General features: G+C 37.4%; 1 pseudogene across 1 annotated transcript; it reads right to left on the bottom strand.

Annotated features, from left to right (window-relative positions):
• Positions 1-9,933: 9,933 nt before the first annotated feature.
• On the bottom strand, positions 9,934-11,337 carry LOC306643081 (insulin-induced gene 1 protein-like; annotated as a pseudogene). Its single transcript has one exon. The product of its transcript is annotated as an insulin-induced gene 1 protein-like (transcript).
• Positions 11,338-14,633: the final 3,296 nt, after the last annotated feature.

Consider the following 14,633-nt stretch of genomic DNA (forward strand, 5'->3'; position numbering starts at 1 on the left):
GATAGAGGTTTAATTTTATTTTGTACATTTGGCTTTCCATTTTTCCCAGCACCATTTATTGAAAAGGCTATCTTCTCTCCAGTGAATGTTTTTGTTACCTTTGTCTAGTATGAGATAATCTTATTTGTGTGCATTTGTCTCTGTGTCTTCTCTTCTGTATCATTGGTCTACTTGTCTGTTTTGTTGCCAATACCATGCCATTTTGGTTACTATAGCTCTGTATAGTTTGAAGTCTGGTATTGTTATGCTTCCTACTTCATTTTTCTTGCTGAGGATTGCTTTGGCTATTCTGGATCTCTTATTTTTCCAAATGAATTTCACAAGTGTGTTTTCTAGTTCTTTGAAGAGTGTCATTGGAATTTTAATAGAGATTGCAATAAATCTGTATAATGCTTTTGGTAGTATGGCCAGTTTGATAATACTAATTCAGCCTATCCAGGAGAATGGGAGGTCTTTCCATCTTCTACAGTCTTCTTTATTTCTTTTTTTTCTGTAATTTTCTTTCTCTCTTTTCTTTTCTTTTTTTCTTTTTCGTGGTGCTGGGGATAGAACCCAGGGATTTGTGCTTGCAAGACAAGCACTCTACCAACTGAGCTATCTCCCCAGCCCCTGTAGTTTTCATTGTAGAGGTCTTTCATCTTTTTTGTTATATTGATTCCCAAGTATTTTATTTTATTTTTTTGAGCCAATTGTGAATTGGGTAGTTTTACTAATTTCTCTCTCAGTGGATTCATCACTGATACATAGAAATGTGTTTATGGGTGTTGATTTTATATCCTGCTACTTTGCTGAATTCATTTATTGGTTCTAGAAGTGTTCTGGTGTTTTGGATCTTCTAAATATAGAATCATGTCATCAATAAATAGTGATAGTTTGAGCTCTTCTTTTCCTATTTGTATCCCTTTAATTTCTTTCATCTGATTGCTCTGGTTAGGGTTTCATGGACTATGTTGAGTAAAATTGGTGAAAGAGGGCATACTTGTTTTGTTCCAGTTTTTAGGGGGAACACTTTCAATTTTAGAATGATGTTGGCCTTGGGCTTAGTATAGATAATTTTTATGATGTTGAGGTATGTTCTTACTATTGCCATCAGATCTGCTATTTTGCTACCTCCGTTATTCTCCCTCCCCCACACCCCTTTACAACCCAGATTGGTAGCCTGAACTTCCTAGCCAGTAATTGGTCCAAATTGTTAGCCTGCGAACCTCCTCACTAGCCATGGGTCCATTGTTATTAGTCCTCAAAACTCGGCTACTTAAGAATAGCTCCACCACCATTCTTTCTCTCTCTCTCCCTGGTTCTCACTCTTGTATTCTCTCTCTCTCTCTCTCTCTCTCTCTCTCTCTCTCTCTCTCTCGTACTCTTTCTCTCATTTTCTCTCTTTCTCTCTCACCCTGCAGGCAGACACTCTGCCTATCTGCTTAATAAAATCTCTTGTGTGACTTCCCAAGTCTGGAGTGGTTTCTGGGTGATTTCACTTACTATCCCAACTTTTTCTAGTGTTTTGAACATGAAGGGGTGCTCTGTCAGTCAGCTTTTTCACTGCTGTGACTAAATGACCCAACAAGTACAATGATAGAGGAGGAAAAGTTTATTTGAGGGCTCATGGTTTCAGAAGTCTTAGTCCATAGAAGGCCAGCTCTATTCCTTGGGGATTGAGGTGAGGCAGAACATTATGGTAGAAGAGTGTGGCAGAGGGAAGCACATCATCACATCATCAGGAAACACAGAGAGAGAGAGAGAATCTCCACTCTCCAGATACAAAATATATACCCCAAAGCCACACCCTAATTCCAAACTCCTCCAGTCACACCCTACCACTTCGACTACCACTCAGTTAATCTCATCAGGGGATTAAGTCAGTGACTGGGTTAAAATTCTTATAACCCAATCATTTCTCCTCTGAACCTTCCTGCCTTGTCTCACATGTGAGCCTTTGAGGGCCACCTCATATCCAAACCATAACAGGTGCTGTATTTTGTCAAATGTTTTTTCTGCATCTATTGAGATGATCATATGATTTTTTGTTTTAAGTCTATTGATATGATGAATTATGTTTATTGATTTCTGTATATTGAACCAACCCTGCATCCCTTTAAAATATGTTTTTGTATGCAATTTGCCAGAGTTTTATTGAGAATTTTTGCATCTGTCTTCATCAGAGATATTGGTCTGAATTTTTTTTTCCTTGATGTGTCTTTGGTTTTGGTATCAGGGTGACACTAGCTTCATAGAATGAGTTTAGAAGGGTTCCCTCCTTTTCTATTTCATGGTATACTATGATCTTTTATATTAAGGAAACTTTTGTATTATATGCCTTTAAAACTAATATAATAGCTGCCCAGAGGCCTTTAATATGAATATGATATTCAAACTACAGTATTTAAAACCAATACAGTAGCTGTGCTATGGCCTTTAATACTAATGTGATAGCCATACTAAAGCATCTAAAACTAATATAATAGCTGCACTGCAGTATTTAATAGTAATGATATCCATAGCCTCTAAAATCATTGTAATAGGTGCCTTGTGGCCTTTAATATTAAGGTACCACAGCTTGTAAAACTAATATAATTTCTACAGCTGTAAAACCAATACAATTTCTACAGCTTGTAAAACCAACAAAATTTCCTGGTGGGTTTTAATATTTATTTAATATCTACACTGTAGCATCTAAAACTGATAAATAGATGCTCTGTGGCCTCTAATATTAATATGATATTCATATTGTAACATCTTAAACTGACATAATATGTGCTTTGTGGCTGTTAAACTAATATAATATTCATATTACAGTATCTAAAATTAAGAAACTAGCTGTCCTATTGACTTTAATATTAACATTATATCCATACTCAAGCAACTAAAAGTGACATAATGGTTGACCTGGAGTCTTCAGTATGAATAAGATATCCATACTGGAACATATGAAACTGATAGAATAGCTGCCTTGTAGTTTTTTTTTTATGATATTCATTGACTATAGTTTCTGAAGCTAATATAACTTCCCTGTAATATTAATAAATATGTCAGTATTACATATTTTAAAACTAATATAATAGGTGCTCTGTGACATTTCATTTTAATATAACATCCATACTATAGTATCCAATACTAATGCAATAGCTGTGACATTTATAATTACTAGAATTTCAATATTATAGATTTTAAAACTAATGTAATATGTACCCTATGGACTTTAATTTTAATATAATATCTATGCTAGAGCATCTAAATCTATTAGCTGCCCTATGACCTTAATATTAACATGATATCCAAACTCTGGCATAGAAAACTGATATAATAATGCCCTGCGGCTTTTAATATTAATACAACATCTTTAATGTAGTATCTAATACTGATAAATAGTTGGCCTGTGACTTTAATATTAATATGATATATACTAACGCAACTAAAATTAATATAATAACTGCACTGTTTCATTTATTATTAATAAAATATTTATACTATGGCCTGGAAAACTAATATAATACCTGTCCTCTGACCTTTAACATTAATATATTATCCATAACATGGTAGCCCCAATGAATGTAATTGCTTCAATGTCACCTCCCATGCTAATATGTCTGTAATATACCATGTAAAATTAATATAATAGCTGCACTATGGCCTTTAATTGATGTAACATCCATAATGCAGCTTCTTTTTAAAAACATTATTTAAAGATAGTTATTGCGTGGCCTTTAACACTGACATCATATTCATACTATAGCATCTAAAAGTAGTAAAATTAACAAAAATGTGACATATTTATTTTTTTACTAATATTTTATACATATAATACTATCTAAGTATAAGATAATAGCTTCCCCACGGTCTTTAGTAATATGATATCCATACTAGAGCATCTAAAACAATTTGGGCATCTGTCCATTTTCTTTTTTAAATTTTTTTATTTGTTCTAATTAGTTGCACATGACAGTAGAAAGCCTTTATACATTTTGATACATCATACACATTGCCTTGTAATACTAACATAATACCCATGTTATAGAATCTAAAACTAATATAGTAGCTGCTCTGTGATCTTAAATATTAATGAAGTATTCATATTATAGCATATTAAACTAATATAAGTCCTGTGACCTTTAACAAAAACATAATATCCATGTTGTAACATCTAATACTAATATAATAACTGTGCTGTGGCCTTTAATAGTAATATGATATCCATACTATAGCATCAAAAACTAGAGTAGTACTGCCCTGTGGCCAGAAATATTAAGATAATATCCATCCTACTGCATATAATATGAATATAATATCTGTTCATTGACCTTTATACTAATAAAATGTCCATAGTAGAGCATCTAAATCTCACAAAACAGCATCACTGTAGCCTTTATCATACTGTGATATCCATAGTATAACATCTAAAACTGACATAATAACTGCCCTGTTGCCTTAATACCAACATAATATCTATTCATTATCATCTTGGAGTAATAAAATATCTGTCCTGTGGCCTTAATTAGCATCCACAGCATAGCATCTAAAACTAATACTTTAGAACATCTAAAATAAACAATGGCTGCTCTGTGGACTTTACTATTGATGTCATATCCATTCTATAGCATCTCATACTAAGATAATAGCTGCCATGTGGCTTTAATACTATTATGATATCCATGATGTAGCATCTAAAAATAACTGCCCTGTGACCTTTAACATTGTTTTAATATCCATGGTATAGTAATCAAAACTAATATGAGTTATCTTGTAGACTTCTGCATTAAAATATATCCATACTTTAGCATCTCAAGCTAGTATAATAACTGCACTGAAGCCTTTAATACTAATGTGATGTTCATAATACATCATCTAAAACTAATATGAGACACACTGTGGCCTTTAATATTAATGTGATTTCCATGTGTTAGCATCTAGAAACAAAGTGTCCTCTTGTCTTTGACTTAATGTAATATTCATACTGTTACATCTTAAACTAATATATGTCCTGTGGCCTTTAATAAAATTATGATATCTATATGATACTATCTGAATCTAATATAAAAGTGACCTGTGGCCTTTTATATTAATACTATGTAGCATACCATCTGAAACTAATATAACAGTGTGGTGTCATCTTAAAACATGTCATATTCATACTTTAGCATCTAAAAGTAACATAATATCTACTCTGTGTCCTTTATTATTAATGTAAAATTCATATTATAACATCTTAATCTAATATAATAGCTTTCTGTGGCCTTTAATATTATGTAATATTTATATTATAGCATGTAAAACTAATAGCTTTGTTGTGGCCTTTCATATTAATATAACATCCACACTGTGACCTCTGATACTAATATGACAGGTGACCTTGACTTTCAATAATTTTTATTGTGTGATGTCTAAAGCAAATGTAATAGATGTTCTATGGCCTTCAATAATAATATAATATCCATAGTATAGCATCTAAAGCTAAAATAATTGCTTCTTGTAGCTTTTAATCCTTATGTGATATTCATACAGTAGCATCTAAATTAATATAATATCTCCCCTTAGATTTTAATATGAAAATAACATTTATAATATAACATTTAAACTGATATAATAGTTGCCCTGTGGCCTTTAATACTGATGCAATATATATGTATTAGAACATCTAAGTCTGATATAATGACTGTGCTCTGACCTTTAATATTAATATTACATTCATATTATGATATCAAAAACTGATAAAATAAGTGTTTTGTGACCTTTTATCTTAATATAACTTCCATAATAAAAGAACTAAAAACATAAAATATGTACAACTAATATAATATCTGCCTTGTGACCATTATGCTAATTTGATATATATCTACTATAAAGCTAAAATTAATGTTTATGCTAATATGAGATTCATATTACATCTAATACTAATATTATAACTGCCCTTAGGTCTTTAACACTAATTTGATAGCATCTAAAGCTCTATGGCATTTAATATAAATGTAATATAAATACTATAGAATCTAAAACTAACCCTATCAGTGCCTTTTGGACTTTAATACTAATATAATAGCTATGCTGTGTGGCCTTTAATAGTAATATAATATCCATACTATAGCATCTAAAGTTAATGTAATAGCTGCCCAGTGGCCTTTAACATTGATGTAATATCCATACTATAGTATCTTATATTAATATATTAGCTGCTTGTGGCTTTTTATTACTAATATTTTGTCCATAACAGAGCATCTAAAACTAATATGATAGCTACCTTTTGGTTTTATAACTAGGATAATATACATACTATGGCATCTAAAACAGATCTATTAGATGTTCTGTAACCTCTAATATCAAGACAATTTCTTTAGTATAGCATACGACACTAATAGTAACTGCATGATGGCCTTTCTTACACTAAAAAAATTAATAAATAGCTGCCATTTGGCTTTTAATGTTATTTCCATACTGTAGCATATTAAATTAATATAATTGCAGTAAATACTCAGCTCATGAGGTTTCAAAGGTAAAGGACTATGTTGGAAGTTGGATGAGAGGCCATTCTTGTTACATTCTATTTATGTTGTCTTTGTTTTAAGACTTCCTATGAGGCTGAATTTAAAGATAATGGAGTAATTAATCTGGCAGAGGAAATTTCAAGGCAACACAGCATTCAGGCATGATATTCAACATGAATATTGCTGGCAACTTTTAGCCAAGTTTACTGTAATAATCAGGATCAGAAAGCAGAGCAGAAAGAAGGAACATTGTGCAGTTTGGCTAGAATGGTGTGAGTCAAATTAGGACTAAGGAAATTGTGATTGCTAAAGACATTACAACCAATAAAGAGATGCTAAATACCTTACCCAGAGACAATAGGAAAGAAGACTTGAATGTATTTCAGAAATTGGCAAGATGATCTCAATTTCAGGTTCAAAGTTTTAAAAATAAAAATTCCTTTGAAAAGAGACCAGTGAGGAGCTGTAGTGGAGACTCCTGAGATTAAGAGGTGCTAGTACCATGGAACAATTGCCAAGGAAACCTGCAGGACTTGTGCAGAGATGAGCCAAGCAGAGGCCATGTGGACTGCCATTAACAAAGCCACAGGGGTGGAGCTGTATAAGCCCTTTGGAGAGAACATCACAAGGTCATGTGCCCCAGATATGCAGGATATGAAATTACAGACCTTGTTTGCCCAGCTGGATTTTGGTCTTATTTCGGTCCCATCCCTTCTTTCTATGTCCCTATTTCTCCCTTTTAGAATGGAATGTTTAATCTCTGCAATTATATATTTGATGTATGTAACTTGCTTTTGATTTTTGTGAAGTCTCATGCTGAGAGTTTGCCTTGAGTCTCAGAAGAGGCTTTGGACTTTAGGGGAATGATGGAACTGTTAAGAACCTGTGGACTCTTGGAGATGTATTTTGCATTATGAGATGGACATAAAATTTTGAGGGCCAGGGTGGAATGTTATGATTTAGATATGAAGTGTCACTCAAAAGCTCATGTGTGAGAAAAGGCAAGAAAGTTTAAAGGTGAAATGATTGGGTTGTGAGACCCTTAGTCTAATCAGTGCATTGATCTTCTGATAGGGTTTAATTGAGTGGCAACTGTAGAAAGGTGGTGTGGCTGTGGAAGCTGGGCCACTGGGGCATTCCTTTAGGGTGCATATTTGTTCCTGGTGGTAGAGATCTCTATCTGCTTGCTGTTTTCCATGTTCTGATTTGCCTTCCACCTCCACACATTTCGGCCATGGTGTTTTGCCTCACTTCAGGCCAAGAGCAATGGAGTTGGCTTTCTATGGACTGAGAGTTTGGAAACTGTGTGTGTGTGCTAAATAAAAATCTCATTCTCTAAAATTGTTCTTGTCAGAAATTTTAGACACAGTGCCAAAAAAAGCTTACTAAAACAACACTGTACTATGTAGAAATAATATAACAGTGGGCCATAATATAGCATCTAAAATTAACATAATACCTGCACTATGGCCTTTAATACTACTATGATATCCATAATATAACAACTAAAAATAATACAATAGCTGCACTGTGGCCTTTAATACTGATGTAATATCCATATTACAGCATCTAAAGCTAATATAATAGATGAACTTTAGCCTTTTTTAAAAATGTGGTATCCACACTAAAACCTTTAAAATAAATGTAATACTTGCTCTGAGGCCTTTATTACTAATATTCATAGTATAGTGTCTGACACTTTTATAATAGCTGCACTGTGGCCATTAATACTAAGATGATATCCATACTATAGCATCAAAAGCTAAACTAATGGTTTTTAACCTTTAATACTAACATAATATGTATACTATAGCATCTTAAACTTCTATAAGGGCTTACTATGTAACATCTTTCCTACAGCTACCTGAAACTTTAATATCACTGTAATTTTCACACTATTGCATCTAAAACTAATACAGTATCTGCACTGTGGTTTTAATAAAATGCAATATGTGTTAGTCTAGAATCTAAAACTCATGTAATAGCTGTCCAGTGGCCTTTTTTTTTTTTTTTTTTTTTTTTTTTTTTTTTTTTTTTTTTGGTTTTGAACCTTTAATAAAAGTAAAAAATGAATGCAAAAGGAACACAATGTTGAAAACAGTATGAATGTGAATCTCACTAGATGTTCAAATATGGCATAGTGCAAATTGTGTTCATACTATTTTACATTTTTACAAATTCAAATCACTTTGGTTCAATATATCTGCTATAAACTATTGGCAAAAAAATTCTTCAGATTCACATTTTTTGGCTACATCATTTCTAAGAGATAGATTTATTTCCAGTTTAAGAGAAAAAATACTTGTTTGTGCATGATCAAGTATATTTTAAAGATTCACTTACTGCTTTCATCTAGTAACTCTGGTTTGCATAAAATGCTGACATCTTCATTGAAAAATGTTTTCACATAACTAATTATTTGTTTTCATTTTCATAAAATGATAAGGGATCATTCCAAAGTTCAGAATGGTCCATTTTCTTTTAAACAAAATTCCTCTAAAACAAATTAGCTTCAGAAACCTAGAATTTACTCCCATTTTCCTCAAAATAAAATAAACAGAACAAGCCCACGAGGATCAGCACATGAATGAAACCAAGATGCCCGTCCAGGGCCATGAGCCCGCGCCCCTCCTGCTGTGGCTTCTTGAAGCCACTCACTACCACAGAACTCAAACAAACCAAAACACTCAGGTTGCAAAATACAAAAAGGTAAATTTGTAAGTAAAAATTACTAAACCCACAAAACTGGAGTATGTCAGAGGACAAGGGCTCAGTGGAGGGTCTGGGTGAACAGACTTCGCGCTTGGGAGCGCTGCTGAGCGGGGCGGCGGCGCAGCGCTGAAATGAATGGAGAATCCTTCTCTCCAACATCCCACATTAAAAAAAAATAAATAAATATTTAAGAGGATACAAGGCTCAGATTGGTTTTTCATATACATTGCACTTGAAGTTTGAGACCCAATACTTGCAAATTAGGTCTGATATGGTCTATGCCACTACACGAACACACCGTGCTCCAGCGTCGCCGAGCATCCAGGACGCCACGCGTGCAGCGGGGTGACGCGCTCTTCCACAAGGCAATCACAGATTGCAAGTTCCATAGGGCTGTGGAGAACAGTTCTCACTACTCTGGAGTAACAAAGACACTAACAATTTTGGCTAAGATTGAAATACGTGGCAGACAGGTGTTCACTCCTAGAGGATTCGGGTTTGGGGACCAACTCGGTGAACAGAGTGACATGTCCCATGTCACAGTGTGGAATCATGCCCTCTCACTGCCGTGTGCTCTCAGGAAGATTGTCTACACGGGGTTCTGCCGGCAGAATGAAAAGCACAATCTGCTTTCTGGTGACAGGCGGAGGTGCGTGACCACGTGGTGGGCCACTGCAGCGCTGGATGCGAGCCAGGCAGGGTGCCACCGGCGCCAGCCACTCAGCAGCCACCTCCCTACCCTTGCTTTTCTTTCTTTTCTTTTTCCTTTTTCTTAACCACAACCCCATTTTAAAACCTTCTGGATGAACATTCCTGTTCTATCATACCTCATCTGTCAAGCACCATCAACCTGTTTCCTTTGGGCACAGACACAAACTGACAGTGGGTAATCAAGGGATAGCTCAAGGCTTTGAAATATGGCAACTTGTTTTTTAAAGCAGGAATGAACCTAATACTTGGGAAAACGGCCCAGCCTGGAGTCCCACAAGGCTCTAGGAAACGCCCCGCAGCAGACAGATGTGGGTGTGCTGGGTCAAGGTAAGACTTCCAGGTCAGTAGTCATGGTCTCCAGTTTGTTATTCTAGACTAGGTGAACATTGCTTCCAGGAGTCATTTGTCCTCAGCCCAATCTAAATAGAGTATTTAGGAAAAAAACATCTTCATCACAACCACTATCACAGCTTTCTTCCCAGATCTTGCTGCTTCTTCAGAATCAGTGGGTTTGAAGGCTCAACCACTATGTGGCTTTTCAGGAACACCCATAGCCAACTGTCGTCCTATGTTTCCCACGGTGACGCCTCCTGAGAAAAATATACATGGGAGCCACGAGCGAATATAGAGGAAATCTGGGGATGTGTACTGGTAGACACCATTATTCAGGAGAAACTGAGTGATCAGAGTCGCTAGAAAGGCTATGGTGATTCCCAGTCCCAGGCCACTTCTGGAACCATCAAATGTCCACCAGAGGCCCAGGGACAAAGCTGCCAAGGTCAGGGACAGCTGGACATTATTGGCAAAATCCAATTTAGCGCTGGCGTGGTTGATGCCAACGAAGACGGCAATGCAGCGCGTGACGCTCCCACTCTCTTGAACTTGTGGGGCTCTCCCGGGTGACTGTCGATGCAAGGGTAGAGCAAGCCGACAACCGCCGCCGCCGTCCCGCAACACGGGGCACCCACCAGGCCGAGGAGAAGATGGTGGCAATCACTTCGTCAGGGAAGAGAGTGACATTCCTCTGGATCTGCAGCAGGTTGAGCACCAGGGCCAGCACGACCCCGACCGAGGAGAGCACGAGGCTCCTCTGCACCAGGTCATGGTGCCAGCGGCTGGCGCGGCCGCTCGCCCTGGCCCGCGGGCCCTGTGGCGAGGGGTCTGCGCCCGCGACCTGGGCCGCGGCGGCGCTCATGTCTCCGGGCTCGGCGGCCGGCTTCGCGGCGCGGGCTCTCGGGGGGCTCTGGTGCCTCGCGGCGCCGGCGCAGGGGCAGCTCCAGAAGTGGTCGTGCAGCCTGGGCATCGGTGTCAGTCGAGCGGAGGGCTCCTGCGAGGGGCGCCCGCCGCGACCGGCGAGCGGCGAGCGAAGGCGGGGCAGCGACGGAGGAGGCGGCGCGCCCGGGATGGCCCAAGTGCGGCCGCGGCGCGGGGCGGACGCGCGGCTTATTCCAGTGGCCTTTGATACTAATGTATAACCATACTAGAGCAAATGTAATAGCTGTAACAAATGTAATAGAGGTTCTATGTCTTATAATACTATTTCATCCATACTGTAATTTCAAAAACTGACATTACAGCTGCACTGTGGCTTTTCAATTGATGTAATAACCATACCATAGCTGTCCTTTGGCTTTTAATTTTAATATGATATAAATTTAATATAATAGCTGCCCATGCATTTACTACTATATGATATTCATATTGTAGCATCTGAAACTGACATAAAAGCTGTTATGTGACCCTTTATACTAATGTGATATCCATAGTGTGACATCTAACACTAGTATGCTAACTGTCCAGTTGCCCTTTTTACTAACACAGTATCCATACTGTAGCATCTGAAGCTAATCAAATAGCTGCCCATATAGCCTTAAAGACTATTACGATATTCATACTATAGCTTCTAAAGCTAATATATCATCTGCCCTGTGGACTTTAATTCTAATATGATATGCATATTATAGCCTCTAAAACCAATGTAATAAATGTCCTTTGGCCTTTAATATTAATATAATATCCATACTTTGGCCACAAAACTAAATAATAACTGCCCTGTGGCCTTTGATATTAACATGATATACATAATTTGACCTCTAAAACTAATATAATAGCTTCCACATGTCCTTTAATATTAATATAAAATGTATACTGTGTATAATGTAATATAATGGCTGCACTGTGGCCTCTAGTACAAATATATCTATATCACAGTATCCAAAACTAATAAAATAGCTGCTCTGTAGTGATCATAATAAACATATTGTCTGTATTATAGATCTAAAACTAGGGGTGCTGCTTATGCTGCATGAACCCCCAGAAGTCTTTTCCCCGGGCACCACTACATTGCCCAGAAGTTTTCCCTTGGGGCACAGCTACAGCTGCCACAGCTGCAGGTGCTCAGAGGTCTTTTCTCTGGGTGCTGCTGCTGTTGATACTTGCAGTCACCGTCTGTTGCCCTAGATGCTGCCTGGGACACCCAGCTGCCATCTATACTGCTGCCACTGCTGCTGCTCCCACTGAAACCACTGCCACTAAAGCTGCAGCCACTCCCTGGAGGTCACCTGGAGGTTTCTTTTCTGGGTGATGCTGTAGCTGCAGCCACCCCTGATGTCTCTGCCACTGCTGCCACAGTACTCCCTCCTGCTGCCAATGCCACTGTCATTTGCAGCTGCTGCTGACCCCCTGCCTGCTTCCTCTGATTCCTGCTACTACTACTTCCACCACTGCCCAGAGCTCTGTTGCCAGGGAGCTCCATGTTTGGTTGCACACGGCCGCATCCATTTTGAGATGCCAGTCAGAGCCTGGGGTTTGTTTGGGGTGCTGGTGGGTTTGCTGCTACTGCCATTTTCAGGCACAACCACCTCTGGGGACACTGACCAGGACCTGGAAGTTCAGTGTCAGGGTGCCTACAGTTTTGGCTGCAAGTTGGGTCTTTCTCCTGGGAGTATGGGTTACCACCATGTAGTTACTATCTTTCAGAATTGCTCATCCTTTGTGGTCTCTCTCCAAATTCCAGTGATACTGAGTTCTTGGGATTGCAACATTACCAAACCCAGGGCATCTGAGACCCAGAGTGGTGAGATAGTGATGGGGTCTGACGGGGCCTGAGCCAGGCAGCCTTGTGGGAAGTCAGAGACAGGGCTGAGAAGCTTTTGGACAATGGCAGATGCAGTTGTTCAATTTTCCACTGAGATTCATTTTATTTTTATTTTTTCTTCTCTGGCATCTCTTTCCACCATATGTGGAACAGGGTGTTTTTTGTGCATCAGTTTGTTGAAGATGGTAATATATGCATGGTGTTTTGCAGTTCTGCTATATATTCTGTATATTCTTATATTTTAATTTTTTCTTCTTCTTATATATATCCTTCTCCCATTTTCTGTCTTCATAGATTCCTTCTCTACCTTTTCTCCACCTAATAGCCAATCTCTGATGATTCCTCTCCTACTCTTCCTGTAGATTTTTGCTTCTGGCTTCTCTCTTTCTCCCTCCTGAACACCATGTCCTGCACTGCTTCTGTTCTTTCTTTGTCCACTGTTTGAGATTGTAAATCCATTGGGAAAATTTTCTGTTTTTATTGTGAAAAGTGATTGAATCATCACTGTTTATAGCAAGAGGGCAGTGGATACCTTGTTAAGAGCTATTAGATTTGAGACTGTATGTTGTTTGCACTGGATGCTGTTGATATTGGTCTCCCTCTTGGGATACAGGAAATCTTCAGGGATAATATAGGTCTACAGGGTAGAATCTGTATTTCCTGAGTTCCATACAACTAGATGGGAAAACACACAACATAAAAAAACAAGGGAACAAAATGCCACAAACAAACCAAGATGCCCCAAGATGTCAGTGGCTTTTCTAAGCCACTTACAACCAATAAAAGAAATGTCCAAGAAGGAATTTAGACTGTACATAGTTAATCTGGTCTGTGAAATAAAGGATGGTATAAAGAGCAAAATCAAAGAGAAAATACAGGAAGCGAAACATCACTTCAATAAGAGTTAGAGGTGGATTGAATTGGAGAATATCATGCTAAGTGAAATAAGTCAATCCCAAAAAAACCAAAGGCCAAATGTTTTCCCTGATAAGTGGATGATGATATGTAATGGGGGTGGGGGAATGGGGAGTGAGAGAAGAATGGAGGAACTTTAGATTACATAGAGGGAAATGAAAGGGAGGAGGGAATGGGGTACAAAAATGGTGGAATAAGACAGACATTATTACACTATGTACATGTATTATTACACAAATGATATGAATCTACATTATGCATAACCATAGAAATGAAAAGATGTACCTCATTTGTGTACAGTGAATCAAAATTCAGTCTGTAAAAATTAAAAAAGGAGTTAGAGATTGTGAAAAAAACAGAAATCCTCCAAATTAAGAAGTCAATAAATCAAATCATAAATTCATGGAATCACTAACAGACTAGACCATTTGGAAGACAGAACCTCAGACAATAAAGAGAAAATATTTAATATTGAAAATAAAGTTTAACATGCAGAGAAGATGGTAAAAATCCATGAGCAGAAATGTCAAGAATTATGGAATAACATGAAAAGACCAAATTTAAGAGTTATTGAAATTGGAGGAGAAGATATACAAACCAAAGGAATGCACAATCTTTTCAATGATATAATAATCAGAAACTTTCCCAGACTTAAAGAATGAGATGGAAAATAAAATACAGGAGGCTTACAGACCCCAAATTTGCAAAATTACAGCAGACCC

Source organism: Sciurus vulgaris, assembly GCF_902686455.1.
Source record: "Sciurus vulgaris genome assembly, chromosome: 13".
Taxonomy (NCBI): domain Eukaryota; kingdom Metazoa; phylum Chordata; class Mammalia; order Rodentia; family Sciuridae; genus Sciurus; species Sciurus vulgaris.